We start from the raw sequence: 14373 nt of genomic DNA, 5'->3' as shown, positions 1-14373 counted from the left end.
GTGTAGTGGTGTCAGCCATTACCCTTTATGATAGGCAGGAGGGGGATCATTTCCTTTTCTCTCCCTACAGCTGGAGTCATAAGGTTATTCTGTATGTACCTTTTTAAGGCACTGCCAAACTGTTGTCCATTGTTGCTGAACCATTTCACATTCTCACTACCAATGTGTGATCGTTCTAATGTACAAGGGTTGCCAACACTCTCTTTTCCATTTGGTTGTTGTTATGGGTAAGGTAATCTGATAGGTGTGAACTGGTAGCTTATTGTGAATTTCATTTGCATTTCCCTAATAATTACTGATATTGGGCATATTTTCCTATTGGCCATTATGGAGAAATATCTATTCAAATCTTTTGCTCACTTTTTAAAAATTTATTTTCTGTCCCGTCCCGCGGGACAGCAACTGGGGCCGAGCACCTAGAAGGAGAAATGAAAGGGACAGGAGACACAAAGATGGCAGCAAGACAGGTGCCGATCAAGCTGCGACTTTATTTTTCAACCACACACTTATATATCATCGAGGCAGGGTATCGGGCGGGGGAAGGAGGGGGGGCTTATCTTGTAGCTGCAATGCTAGTGCAAGTAGGGGAAAGGTTACAAGGCCTTAAGGCACAAGGTCACACAAGGTTGCATTATCAGTACTATCAGGTCTGGCTTGTCCAGCCCTGTCTCTCAACTAAGAGGTCACATGCTGCGTGGTCCCCGTCATATCCCCCTTTCTTATCAATTAAACAGAAATGGCTACCGGTTAGGCCAAGCATGATGAGCGAGCAGTGCCTGTCTTAGGAATCGACCCGGAGCTCCAGCACCTCTTACCCGTCATTGGATATCCTTGCCAGTCCCCAAGGACTCCTGTCTTAGGTGGGTGAGGTTCCGGGAAGGTGCCCGTCATTGGCTTACTGCTCATTTTATTGATAGGCCTGGGGCCCTTCCTGGGCTCCCGACTGGGGCAGTGGCAGACCGAAGGGGAGAGTCAGTTGTTGGAGGGACCGTGACCTCACTGGCCAGACTTCACCGGCCGGAGAGAGAGATAACGTTTTCCATGGGATCTTCCATGGCCAGACTTTGGTAATGTATTTGAATTGGTCTGGCTGCTAAATTATCTACTTGTTGTCTGATAAAGGTCATCAGCCTATTGAGGAGACAAGGACCTATAGATAGCACAACAAGCAACCCAACAATGGGGCCTAAAAGCGGTAGCAAATAGGGAAGCAGTCCATTCCATCCAGTCCAAAAGGGATTTTCAGCCATGGCACGTCGACGACGCTCCAGATCTTCTTGAAGTGTCTTGATTTTATCACGAACAATGCCGGACTTGTTAGCATAAAAACAGCATTTTTCCTGTAAAGCCAAGCAAATACCTCCCCGTTCAGCAGTAAGCAAGTCTAAGCCTCTACGATTTTGTAGAACCACTTCCGCTAGGGAATCAATTTGATCTTGAAGGTCCTGAATGGTGGTGGATAGGGTCTGCACATCATTAATAAGTTGTTGGGACAACTCTCTATATTTGTGGACCGCGATTCCTAGTCCTGTGGATCCTGTAACCATAGCTGAGGAAATTCCCAATGTGGCTAATAAAGGAATAAATTGAATAGCTCGTTTTTGTCTCCCTGCAATATAATCAAGGGAGGGGATAGGAACAGGGGTATCTCCATTGATAATCTCTATATCAGGAAAAAGTATAGCATGCATGCAATTACCAGTCCAATTTGTTGGTAAAATGGTATAAGCTAAATTATCCCTACATACAAAAACGGTGGAATTAGGGGCATAAAGAGGGTAGTTTACTGTTACATTATTTGTACAGAAAGGAGCAAGGCCTACATCGATATCGAAGGGATTGTTGTTGGGAGGTTTATAAAGGCAAGTGATATTTTCCGTTGGGACAGGAAGAACAGGAAAGGGCTGCATAGGGGGGTGGCCCAAGAAACTATTGAACTCAAGGGTATTATTAAGCGGTAGAAAAATGGCAAGAGGAAGGGGGGGTCCCTGGCGTAAGCAGAGCCAGCAGTCTCTTGCAAGGTTTGGGGCAGAGAGATTAAGCAGTTTATGGGTGTTGGTAAGGATATCGATGGTATTGACATCCAAGTCTTTATTTCCTCTGGAATGAACTTTAGCCAGGGGGTGGTATTGGAGGGAAGGGTAAAGGCTTTCAAATACAGTTTCGAGTACCTTTTGTGTTTTTAATTTAGTAAGGGTATCCTGAGGGCCTCCACCGTCAGACACTCCCACAGGGGCTATAGGGTACCAGCAGGCTACTTGTCCCTTAGTGGGGCAGGAGGGGGAGCTGAAGCGTGAAGAGGACAACTCTCCTCCGAACGTTCCCTCATAATCTCCTGATATAACAGCAAACAGTAAACGCTGATTTCCCTTATTACAGGTTTGATACTGTGTATAACAGGAGGAGTGCACGGAGTAATGGATAGTTTTATTGCACTCTGATGGGCACTGATCCCCAGTGCGGTAAGAGTCTAGCTTAGGTTTGGGAACACAGAACCATCAGGAACCCGGGACGGTCAGATAAGCAGTTTTATCTCCGCAGTCTTGTGTAAAATGCGGCTTTTGAGCACGGCCACGGCCACGGGTTCGTGGGAAGGATACTATTATGCCCCCTGAGCAGGTACAAGGGTGATGCTGTTGAAGGTATTTTTGAATGCCCTGAGGGTTGTCAAGCCCTGCAAAGACTGGTGGAGCCCAATGGATGGTGTAGATTGCCATCATCAGGAGAGCAAGGCTGAGGGCCATTGTATTAGGGCCCTTTGGAGGGGTTAATCAGTGAGCCCTCAGGAAATGTAGCAGGGGAGGAGAGAATAGAGAGAAGATAAGATACTCAAATAGCAACAATGGCAACAATTCCAGCAATAATAAGGAGTCCTGTAATGAGTCCCAGTAGCGTCCAGCCGGGTCGTTTCATTCCTGTGGGTATAAAGAAAAGGCGTTCTCAGGGCCAAGTACAGGCTCTGGAACAACATCATTATTTGTAGGAATTGGTGGATTAACTTGTTTAATTAATCTTTCAGGTAGCCATCTTGGTGCCGATTGTTTTTGGTCCAGGATGCAGGCTGAGCCACGTCCCCAAATGAGTACTGGATCTGGGCCGTGCCAGCTACTGGTGAGGGGGTCTCGCCACATTACCATAGGCGGAGCCGTATCAGGGGAAGGGTGCCAATGACGGTCCGCAGCTGAATGATTATTATTATCCAAGGTCAGGAAGTTTAGCACAAAGAGCGCATGATTCAATCGGTCGCGGGGAGAGGCAAAAGACAAGGAAGTGGCTTCAAGCCGAGTGAGCCAAGTTTTTAGTGTTTGATGGGCTCTTTCAACAATTCCCTGTCCCTGTGGATTGTAGGGAATTCCTGTAATGTGGTTAATATGGAGCGCCTCACAAAATTGTTTAAACTTAGTGCTGACATAAGCAGGACCATTGTCTGTCTTAATCTTAACAGGTTTTCCCAGTACAGAAAGAGCTGTGATAAGGTGCGAGATAACATCCTTAGCAGCTTCTCCTGTGTGGGGGGAGGCAAAGACAAAGCCACTATAGGTGTCTATAGAGACATGGAGATACTTTAGTTTGCCAAATTTTGGGAAGTGTGTGACATCCATTTGCCACAGTTGATTAGGGAGAAGACCACGCGGATTGACTCCCAAATGCGGTACAGGTTGGCTTGTAACACATGAGGGGCATTTTTTGACTATTTCACGAGCCTGTTCTCGTGAAATTTTACAAAACAAACGGAGAGATTGAGCATTTAAGTGATGTAACCTATGCAAGTTTTGAGCTTCCTGTACTGATCCCACAATTATGGGGAAGGTAAGCCTTGTAGCAGCATCTGTCTGGGCATTACCTTCTGAGTTCTGAGCTTTCTGCACTGATCCCACAGTTGTGGGGAAGGTAAGCCTTGTAGCAGCATCTGCCTGGGCATTACCTTCTGAGAGTGACCCTGGTAGGCTTGTGTGTGCCCTAATATGTCCCAAATAGAAGGGCTGTTGTCTTTCTCGTATTAGCTTTTGAATTTGTATAAACAAGGGCATAGCGTTGGAAGTTGTTTTAAGAAAAGGAGAAGTCTCAAGCAACGGAATGGAGTGAGCTACATATGCACTATCGGTATAAATATTTACAGCCTGACTGGAAAACTGTGTAAAGACTTGAAGTATGGCATACAGCTCAACCAACTGAGCCGACTGATAAGATGTTTTAAATACGTGAGAACGGTTATCTGCCACGAAGGCAGCCATTCCATTGGAGGACCCATCTGTAAACACCGTAACAGCCTTTGGAATGGGGTTACTTTTTGTATTTTTTGGGAAAATAAAGGAATAGGATTGGGCAAACTGTAACACGGGGTCATCAGGGAGGTGATTGTCAATGACTCCCATAAATCCTGACATGGCTATTCCCCAGTCATCAGAAGTTTGAAGAAGGAACTGGGTCTGTTCTCGGGTATATGGCACTACTACAACATCGGGGTCTTTTCCAAAATATTGGCGGGAAAGGAAACGAGCCTTGATGATTATTGAAGCAACCTGAGACAAATATACTGCAATTACCTTAGATGAGGAAATGGGAAGATGAACCCAGAAAAGAGGTTGACCCTTTTTATTGGGCATGAGGGATTTTTGCCAAAAAACTCCAGTGGGCGTATGTGGTGTGGCTCAAACTACAAAAAGCAGGGGGAGAGTATAAGAAATCTGTGAAACAAACTGTTGGCTGATGGCTTGCGCTACTTGGTTTAATGCGTCTCCCGCAGCAGGGGTGAGCTCGCGGGGGGAAGAGGGATCTGGGTCTCCTCGCAGAATGTCATTGAGGGGCAAAAGGACATTATTAGATATTTTTAAATAGGGCCTGAGCCATTGAATATCTCCTAAAAGTTTTTGAAAATCATTAAGGGTATGGAGGCAATCCAAGCGGAACTGGATGCGGGGCACAAAAACCAAATCCTGTTGTAATTTTAAACCTAAATAGGTAAAAGGGTCTTGTAACTGGACCTTATCAGGAGCAATTTGTAAACCAAGGGCAAGAAAGGCTTTAGAAAGTGCTGTAAAGCAATCTTGTAGGTCTGACTTGTTTTGAGCCGCCAGTAAAATGTCATCCATATAATGTAGAATATAAATGTGCGGCCAGTGTAAACGAACCGGGTCCACTGCCTGTGCTACAAACTTTTGACAAAGGGTGGGGCTATTGGCCATTCCCTGGGGCAAGACTTTCCAATGAAATCTTTGCATCGGTCCCTGGAAATTAACACGGGGGAGGCTAAAGGCAAAATAAGGACGATCATCAGGGTGTAGAGGAATAGTGAAAAAACAGTCTTTGAGATCTATAATTATTTTGTAATAACCATTTGGGATGGCCACGGGGGTTGAGATGCCAGGTTGGAGGGCACCCATGGGTGCCATGACCTTATTAACGGCGCGCAAATCCTGTAAAAGGCGCCATTTACCAGATTTTTTCTTTATGACAAAAATGGGCATATTCCAGGGAGAATTGGAAGGCTCTAGGTGTCCAGCCGCGAGCTGCTCCTGTACAAGCGCTGTAGCGGCATTTAGCTTTTCTTGAGTAAGCGGCCACTGATCCACCCAAACAGGAGTTTGAGTATTCCATGTGATTTTATCTGCATGGGGTACAGGAAGGCCAGTGGCCGTTACTAAAAATCCGAATATCCGAGCCCATGTCTATCTGTTTTAGAGGGGGCTGTAATAGGTTGAGTTATGCCCTGTCTCATTTTTCCAAGTCCTGTGCCAGGCACATAATCCATGCGCAGCATTTGTTGTGTGACCACAGCATTAGGGCTGCACAGGATAACTTCCATTTGGGAGAGAATGTCACGTCCCCACAGGTTAACAGGAAGGCCTGGTAATACAAAAGGAGTCACAGTGCCCTGATTGCCTTCCTTATCTTTCCAGCGTAATACCCTTGAGCTGACTTGGGGGTTATTGGACTGGCCTATACCTCGCAAATCGGTGAGAGATGCGGTCAGCGGCCAATGGGCGGGCCAATGATCTTGAGATATGACCGTGGCATCTGCCCCTGTATCCAAAATGCCCTTGAAATCCTTTCCTTCAATAGTAAGGGTTAACACAGGCCTATTTTTTGTAATTGGCTGGACCCAATAAGCATCCGAGGAGCCCAAAGGGGTAATGCCTCGGGGCCTGGAAGAAATTGAGGATGTACTTCCAGTAATTAAAGGCAGAAGAACCACTTGTGCTAGACGGGTGCCCTGTGGAACGGCAGCTACTCCATTGATAGCGGCTGCTAGGATTTTTATTTCCCCGGTAAAGTCACCGTCAATAATACCGGGAAAAACTTGAATGCCTTTAAGGGTGGCTGATGCTCGGCCAAGAATAAAAGCACAGGTACCCGAAGGCAAGGGGCCCCACACCCCTGTAGGGATAATTTGTGGGCCCTGGGTGGAATCTAATATTGTATCGGAGGCGGCACAGAGGTCCAGTCCTGCGCTACCTGGGGTTGCTCGTTGGAGAGAAGCAATTGTTGAGGTATTTGCTGAGCCTGAGGCTGGGAAGGGACAAACCGTACTGCCCCAGGGTTTGTCCTTTGAGAAACTGGGGCCAGGGGCTGGCCCCTCTGGGAGTTTCCCGGCACACTAGGAGGGAGGGGTTGGCCTGAAGAATTAGTCTTTGACCTGCATTCATTTGCCCAGTGATAACCCCTATGACATCGGGGGCATGGGGTGGAGGGGAGCGGCCTACCTGGAGGAGATGGAGCCGCGCCTTGGGCCATGGGCCTGTTTGATAAGGCAGTTGGACATTCGCGGGCAAAATGTCCAGGCTGTTTACAGGCGTAGCAAGTGGAGGTCCCCTTGGAGGGATTTTGCGTCAGTTTGAGTGCGGCCCCAATTGCCAAGCCCATGGCATGGGCCGATCCCACACCAGCGCAGAGCCTCACATAGTCTGAAAGATCACCCTTATGTTTATGAGGCCGAAGAATATCTTTACAAGCTGGGTTGGCATTTTCAAAGGCGAGGTGCGTAACAAATGCACTTCCATTTTCTCCTGGGCCAACTAGTCTCTCAGCTGCAACACTAAGGCGCGAGACAAAATCACTATAAGGCTCGTCGGGCCCCTGCTGAATCTTAGCCAAAGAGGTAGTGACTGCTCCCCTTTGAGGGAGCTTTCTCCAAGCCCCTAGTCCGGCAGTTTTAATTTGCGCCAGAAGTCCATCAGGGAACTGGGCTTGTGAATTGTTGGAATTATACGGGGCATCTCCCAAAAGTTTTTTGAGGGTCCAATTTTTAGATGAAGCTTTAGCAAAATTTTGTTGGGCTATTTCTTTACAAATTTGAACATAATCAGCCCTCCACAGGACATAGTCACCTCCGCTGAGAGCAGCTCTGGCGAGGAAGTCCCAATCATTAGGTGTAAGCCACCGGGCACTCTGGCTTTCCAATAAGGCCTGAGTATACGGGGCAGTGGGACCATACTGGGTGCAAGCAGTTTTAAGTTTTTCAATAAATCTGAGACTAAGTTTTTTATAGGGTGGCGGCTGTCCATTACCAGGTCCTTGATTGGGGACCTGATCTTCCTCCTCCGACCCAGGTTCCTCACTATCTTCCTCAGAGTGGTGGGGCGAATTCTCCTCAGCCTCATTTTCCCCATCAGCGGCAGGCTCAGAATGACCTCCGGCTTGCCTCCTGGTTACAGGGAAAGCTAGAAGGGGTTGGGTTTTGGACCTGACTTTACCTTGTTTAGGTTTTGGAAGGGGCTGCTCTAAGGCAAGGTGGCGGAGCTCCTCGTCAAGGGATTTTATTTCCTTAAGGAGCTGGATGTGCTCTCATCTCTGTTGAAGTGACTGTCGCAAGGCCGACAAGTCAGGCACAGGAGGGTTAAAGTCATAGAGAGCGGGGGCACAAATGGGAAGGTGCGGGTGAGTATTGTATGGCGGGGGATTTTTAACATTTTGGGGCCAATTGGAATTATGATAGTGCACGACCTCTTCCTCTGGGGCAGCTTCCTCATCTGAATCTAATTTGTCTCGGATGGCAGGATATAGTCGGCTCGCTTCATTGGTAGGGGCTAAAGTGGGCTCTTTAATTTTATTGTTGGGGTCATCATCAGTGGAGGGTATATCTAGAATGACAGATGGGCATTTAGATGCAGGTCGGGAGGATTGCTGTAACGTCTCCTCACCATCCCTTACTAGGGCATCAATAGTCTTATCTAGGTGACGGGTTTTTAGAATGTCATTAATCAGGTTCCAATATGAAAAAATCGTAATAGGCACTTTTGCAGGGCCAAAGATCTCATGAAAATCCTTTAAACAACTTCCAACTCTTTCCCACTTGATCTCGTCAATTGTTCCTTCCTTGGGGAACCAGGGACACAATCTTTCTACATACTCAAAAAATGCCTTTAGATCCTTATTTTTAACCCGAACTCCTCGTGTCTTGAGGGCCTCCCTGAGACCTGAAATGAACATTTCCCGTGACGATAATGCCTGTCCCATGGCTGTCACTTACCTTGCGCCGTCTTCACTCCACAGCGTCGACCGATGCTGATGATCTCGGGTGGGCAGTTCCGAGCCGGTCGCACAATCACTTGGATCCAAGTTTTCCTCCTGGAAGGCGGCGTTCCTCCAATCTTACAGGCACTCGAACCCCAAGGGCCGCACTCGAGCCCCACGTTGGGCGCCAGTTGTCCCGTCCCGCGGGACAGCAACTGGGGCCGAGCACCTAGAAGGAGAAATGAAAGGGACAGGAGACACAAAGATGGCAGCAAGACAGGTGCCGATCAAGCTGCGACTTTATTTTTCAACCACACACTTATATATCATCGAGGCAGGGTATCGGGCGGGGGAAGGAGGGGGGGGGCTTATCTTGTAGCTGCAATGCTAGTGCAAGTAGGGGAAAGGTTACAAGGCCTTAAGGCACAAGGTCACACAAGGTTGCATTATCAGTACTATCAGGTCTGGCTTGTCCAGCCCTGTCTCTCAACTAAGAGGTCACATGCTGCGTGGTCCCCGTCAATTTTCTATTTATTCAAAAGACAGTTAGATGGGTGTAAGGGAAGGGACAGACAGAAAGAACTCCTATCTGCTGGTTCATTTCCCAAATATCCTCAATGGCAAGGCTGTACCAAGTCAAAGCCAGGGGCCAGGAACTCAATCCAGGTCTCCCACTGGGTGGCAAGTACCCAACTACTTGAACCATCATCGCTACTTCTCAGGACCCATTGAATCAGGAGCAGAGCAAGAACTTGAACCTAAGTACTCTGAGGTCGAATACCTAGCCTTTTAACTAGAATATGAACTGCTAGGCAAAACACCTGCTCCAACATTGATTTTTGAATGTTAAATCAACTGTGCATTACTGGCCTAAACCCCACTAGGTCATAATGTGTTATCCTTCTTATAAATTGTTAAATTCAATTTGCTAAAATTTTAAGATGTTTCTCCTGTGTTAGTGAAAGATACTGTTTTGTAGTTCTATCTTTATCTCTTGTTCTATCTTTATCTGGTATAGTTGCTTCATAATGTTGGCCTCATACACTGAGCTAGGAAATATTCCTTCCTTTTCAGTTTTATGGAAGAGTTGATGTAGGATCGGTATCGTTGGTTCCTTCAGTGTTTGGTAGTATTAACAGTGAATCCATCTGGTCCTGCAGTTTGCTTTGTGGGAAGGTTTTTTAACCTACAACCTCAATGTCTCTAGAAGACATAGGGCTATTCAGTTTATACATTTTTTCTGCAATGAACTTTGTAGTTTATGTCTTGGAGGGAAGTTGTCCATTTCATCTTGGTTGTTGAATTTAATAGCTCAACATTTTTCATGATACTCAATTTGTATCCTTTTACTATCTGAAAAATCTTTAGTGATAACATCTCTCCCTTTCCTGATATCGATAACTTCTCTATTCTTGTTTGTACCCTGATCAGACTGGCTAGAAACTCATCAGTGTTATTGATCTTCTCAAAGCAATGGTTCATGCTTTCATTAATGTACTGTAATGGCTTTCTGTTTCCCTTTTCATTGATTTCTGTTCTGATTGTTATTTCCTTTCTTCCACTTACTTTGGGTTCAATTTGCTCTTCTTTTTCTAGTTTGTTAGAGCAGTAGAAGCTGGGGTCATTGATCTGAGGCCTTTTAGTCCTGTAAAATCCTCCTAAATGCTGCTTTAATGGCATCCCACAAATTTTGATATGTTGTGTTTTCATTTTCACTCAATTACTCATTTGGTTACTTTCTTATTTCTCTGTGATTTCATCTTTGATCTACAAGTTATTTAGATATGTGTTATTTGGTTTCAAATATTTGGGAATTTTCCAAAGATCTTTCTGATGATTTCTAATCTAATTCTCTATGGCAAGAGAACACATTTGTATGACTTATACACTTTTAAATTCATTGAGACTACTTTTATGACCCAGAATATGATCTGTCTTGGAAAATGTACCAAGGGCACTTGAAAAGAATGCGAATTCTGCATTTCTTTTGTGGAGTGTTCTGTAAATGTCAGGTCAAATTCTATATCTTTACTGATTTTCTATCTACTCATTCCCACAATTATTAAGAGGAGGGTGTTGAAATTTCTGGCTACAATTGTGATTTTGTCGATTTCTCCTTGAAGTACTATCAGTTTTTGTTTCATGTATTTTGAAAATCTGTTAATAACTGCATCAACATTTAGGGCTGTTATATCATCTTGATTAATTGACACCTTTACTATTATGTAATGAATTTCCTTATCCCTGGTAAAGACTATTGTCTTTTCTCTGAAATCTACATTGTTTGATAATAAAGCTGCTCTGGCTTTTTTTTTCATTGATATTACCATGGTATATAATGTTTTCTTTTAACCTACATGTATTTTTATTTTAACTTAATTTAAATTTTTAAGATTTTATTTATTTGAACGACAAAGTTACAGAAAGAGGTAGAGACAGAGAAAGAGGTCTTCCATCTGCTGGTTTACTTCCCAGATGGCTGCAATGGCCGGAGCTGAGCTCATCTGAAGCCAGGAGCCAGGAGCTTCTTCTGGGTCTCCCACACGGGTACAGGGGCCCAAAGACTTGGGCCATCCTCCACTGTTATCCCAGGCCATAGCAGAGAGCCGAATCGGAAGAGGAGGAGCCAGGACTAGAACGAGCGCCCATATGGGATGCCGGCACTTCAGGGCAGGGCTTTAATCTGCTGCGCCACAGCGCCGACCCCCCTACATGTATTTTTATATTGCAATACCTTTCTTATAGGCAGCATTTAGTTAGGTCTTGCTTTTTATTACAATTTGACAGTTGCTATCTTTTGTTTTTTAAGATTTTGTATTTATTTGTTATTTATTTAAACGGCAGAGTCTCAAAGAAGGAGAGACAGGTTCAATTCCCAAATAGCTGCAACAGCTGGGACTTGACCAGTTTGAAGCCAGGAGCCAGGAACCCAGACTTGGTCTCCCACATGGATGGTAGGGGCCCAAGCACTTGGACCATCTTCCACTGCCTCCCAAGGTGCATTAGCAGAGAGCTGGATTGTAAGTGGAACAGCTGGGACTGCAGTGCTCCAAGCAGCTGTTAAACTCGCTGAGCCACTATGCCCACCACTCAAAAATAGTTTTTATGCCACACACAGTGGATTATGGACCCCTTCACTATAACTCTTCAACTTGTTATTAGGGGGCCAGGCGCTGTAGCATGAGTTGTAAAAGAGTTAAGCCTCTGCCTATAATGCTGGCATCTCAGGTGGGCGTTGGTTTGTGTCCTGGCTGCTCCACTTCCAATCCAGCTCCCTGCTAATGTGTCTGGGAAAGCAACAGAAGATGGCCCAAGTGCTTGGACCACTGCACTCATCTGGGGGCCTGGATGAAGCTCCTGGCTCCTGGCTTCAGCCTGGCCCAGCCCCAGCAGTTGCAGCCATTTGGGGAGTGACCAACAGATGGAAGAGATCTCTCTCTCTCTCTCTCTCTCTCTCTCCCTCCCTGTCACTCTGTCTTTAAAATAAATAGTTAAAAAATTGTTATTATGTTGGTGTATACGTTAACAATCTACTTAACACTCTACTTCCCAGTGATAAGGTGGCATGTTTTAGTAAAGTAATCTTAAAACAGAATTTATCCATCTCTCCCCTTTTAAATTTTGTGTGATTGTTATAGTACTTACTTTTACATATATTGTAACTACCACACTATGTTGCTATTTTTATTTTATAGGCAATTATCTTGTTTTAAAATATTTATTTATTTATTTGAAAGGCAGAGTTACACACAGAGAGAAGGAGAGGCAGAGAGAGAGAGAGAGAGAGAGAGAGAGAGAGAGAGAGAGATCTTACATCTGCTGATTCATTCCCCAAATGGCCGCAATGGCTGGAGCTGGGCTGATCTGAAGCCAGGAGCCAGGAGCTTCTTCCGGGTCTCCCATGCAGGGGCAGGGGCCCAAGGACTTGGCCCATCTTCTACTGCTTTCCCAGACTGAAGCAGAGAGCTGGATCCGAAGTGGAGCAACCAGGACTCGAAAGTGGTGCCTATATGTGATGCCGGCACTGCAGGTGGTGGCTTTACCAGCTATGCCACAGTGCAGGCCACTATTCAATTTTCTTTATAATGAGATAAATAGCAACAACAAAAAAAAACACAATATAGTTACCCATATAATTTCCATTTTCTTTGCTTTTCATTCCTTTGTACAGATCCATAGTTCCATCTGGTATCATTTTTCTTCTGCCTTAAAGACTTCCTTTAACATTTCGTAAAGTTTGGGTCAGCTGGTGATGAATTATTTTGCTTTCTTTTTAAGTGTCTCAGAATGTCTTTATTTTGCTTGCAGTTTTGAAAGATATTTTCATAACTTTCAAGTTTTGCCTATGTTGAAAGTTTTTTCTTTCTATATTTTAAGAATATTATATCCCTCACTCTGGCTTCCATTATTTCATGCGAAAAATCTGTCACCCTTGTTTTTGTTCCTCTCTCTGTAATGTGTGCTTTTTCTTTTATTAAATTCAACATTTTCTATTTATCACTGTTTTTAAACATGATGAGCCTTGGGCTAGTTTTCTTTTGCTTGAGGTTCATTGAACTGCTTGGATCTTTCAATGCATGGTTTTCATAAAATTTGGAAAAAATGTTGGTCGTGTTTTCTTCAGATGATTTTTGCTTTCCACTCTTCTATGTTCCCTTTTAGTGACCCTTGTTATGTATACAAGTGTTCATCCTGTTTCCAATCTTCTTGCTTTTCGTTCTGTGTGGTTCATTTTGGAAACTGTTTTATGCTAGGTCTTGAAGTTAACTAGTAATTGTTTCTGTGGCATCTAATTGAACATTAATCCTATCATGCTTTTCATCTCTTCTGTTGTCCATGATGTTAGATTTGGATGTTTTTATATCTTTCCTGTCTCTACTCAACATGCTCAATTTTTCTTCTAGCTGCTTGTATATGCGTAATAAAGTTACAATAAAAGGCTTTAATGTCCTGGTCTGCTCATTCTAGCACCTGTGCAATTTCTGAGTCTGTTGTGATTGATTTATTGCTATCCCAGTTAGGAATAGCTTGCTGTTTCTTTGCGTGCTTGCTAATTTGTTATTAGATGCCAGACATTTGGACTGGTAGTTTGTGAGGGACTGGATATACTTCTTTTCTTCTAAACAATTTTGAGCTTTGTCCTGGGTGTGGTTAAAGTTGCTTAGAAACAGCTTCCTTCTTTCAGGTCATGCTTTTAAGCTCTGTTAGGCAAGACAAGAACAGCCTTTGGTTTGGGGCTAGTTTTTCCTCAACACTGAGGCAAACCTTTCATTTTATTCTGTCCAATTCCTCACCATTAATGAAGTTTGACTCTGACTGATGAGAACAAGCCTGTGCTAGGCAAAATTCTAAAATACTCCCCAATGACCTTTATGTAATTCCTCTCCCTTTGAGTGTGGTTAGGAACCATGATCAAGTTATATGGCACAACTGATGTTAAGAAAGGCTGGTTACTCTGGGAGGATCTGATCTAATCAGATGAGCCCTTTAAAAGAAGTGGGCTCTGGGGCCGACGCTGTGGTATAGTGGGTAAAGCCGCCGCCTGCAGTGCCAGCATCCCATATGGGCACCAGTTCGAGTCTTGGCTGCTCCACTTCCGATCCAGCTCTCTGCTGTGGCCTGGGAAATGCAGTGTGAAGATGACCCAAGTCCTTGGGCCCCTGCACCAGTGTGGGAGACCCAGAAGAAGCTCCTGGCTCCTGGCTTTGGATCTGCCCAGTTCGGGCCGTTGCAGCCATTTGGGGGAATGAACCAGTGGATGGAAGACCTCTCTCTCTCTCTCTCTCTCTCTCTCTCTCTGCCTCTGCCTCTGCCTCTCTATAACTCTGCCTTTCAAATAAATAAATAAATCTTTACAAAAAAGAATTATGAGCTCCTAATGAGTATCGTTACTTTTTGCACCAAAATAAACTTATCATT

The sequence above is a fragment of the Oryctolagus cuniculus genome, chromosome X (genome assembly GCF_964237555.1).
Source record: "Oryctolagus cuniculus chromosome X, mOryCun1.1, whole genome shotgun sequence".
In the NCBI taxonomy this organism is placed as follows: Eukaryota; Metazoa; Chordata; class Mammalia; order Lagomorpha; family Leporidae; genus Oryctolagus; species Oryctolagus cuniculus.
This window is presented reverse-complemented; position numbering follows the sequence as displayed.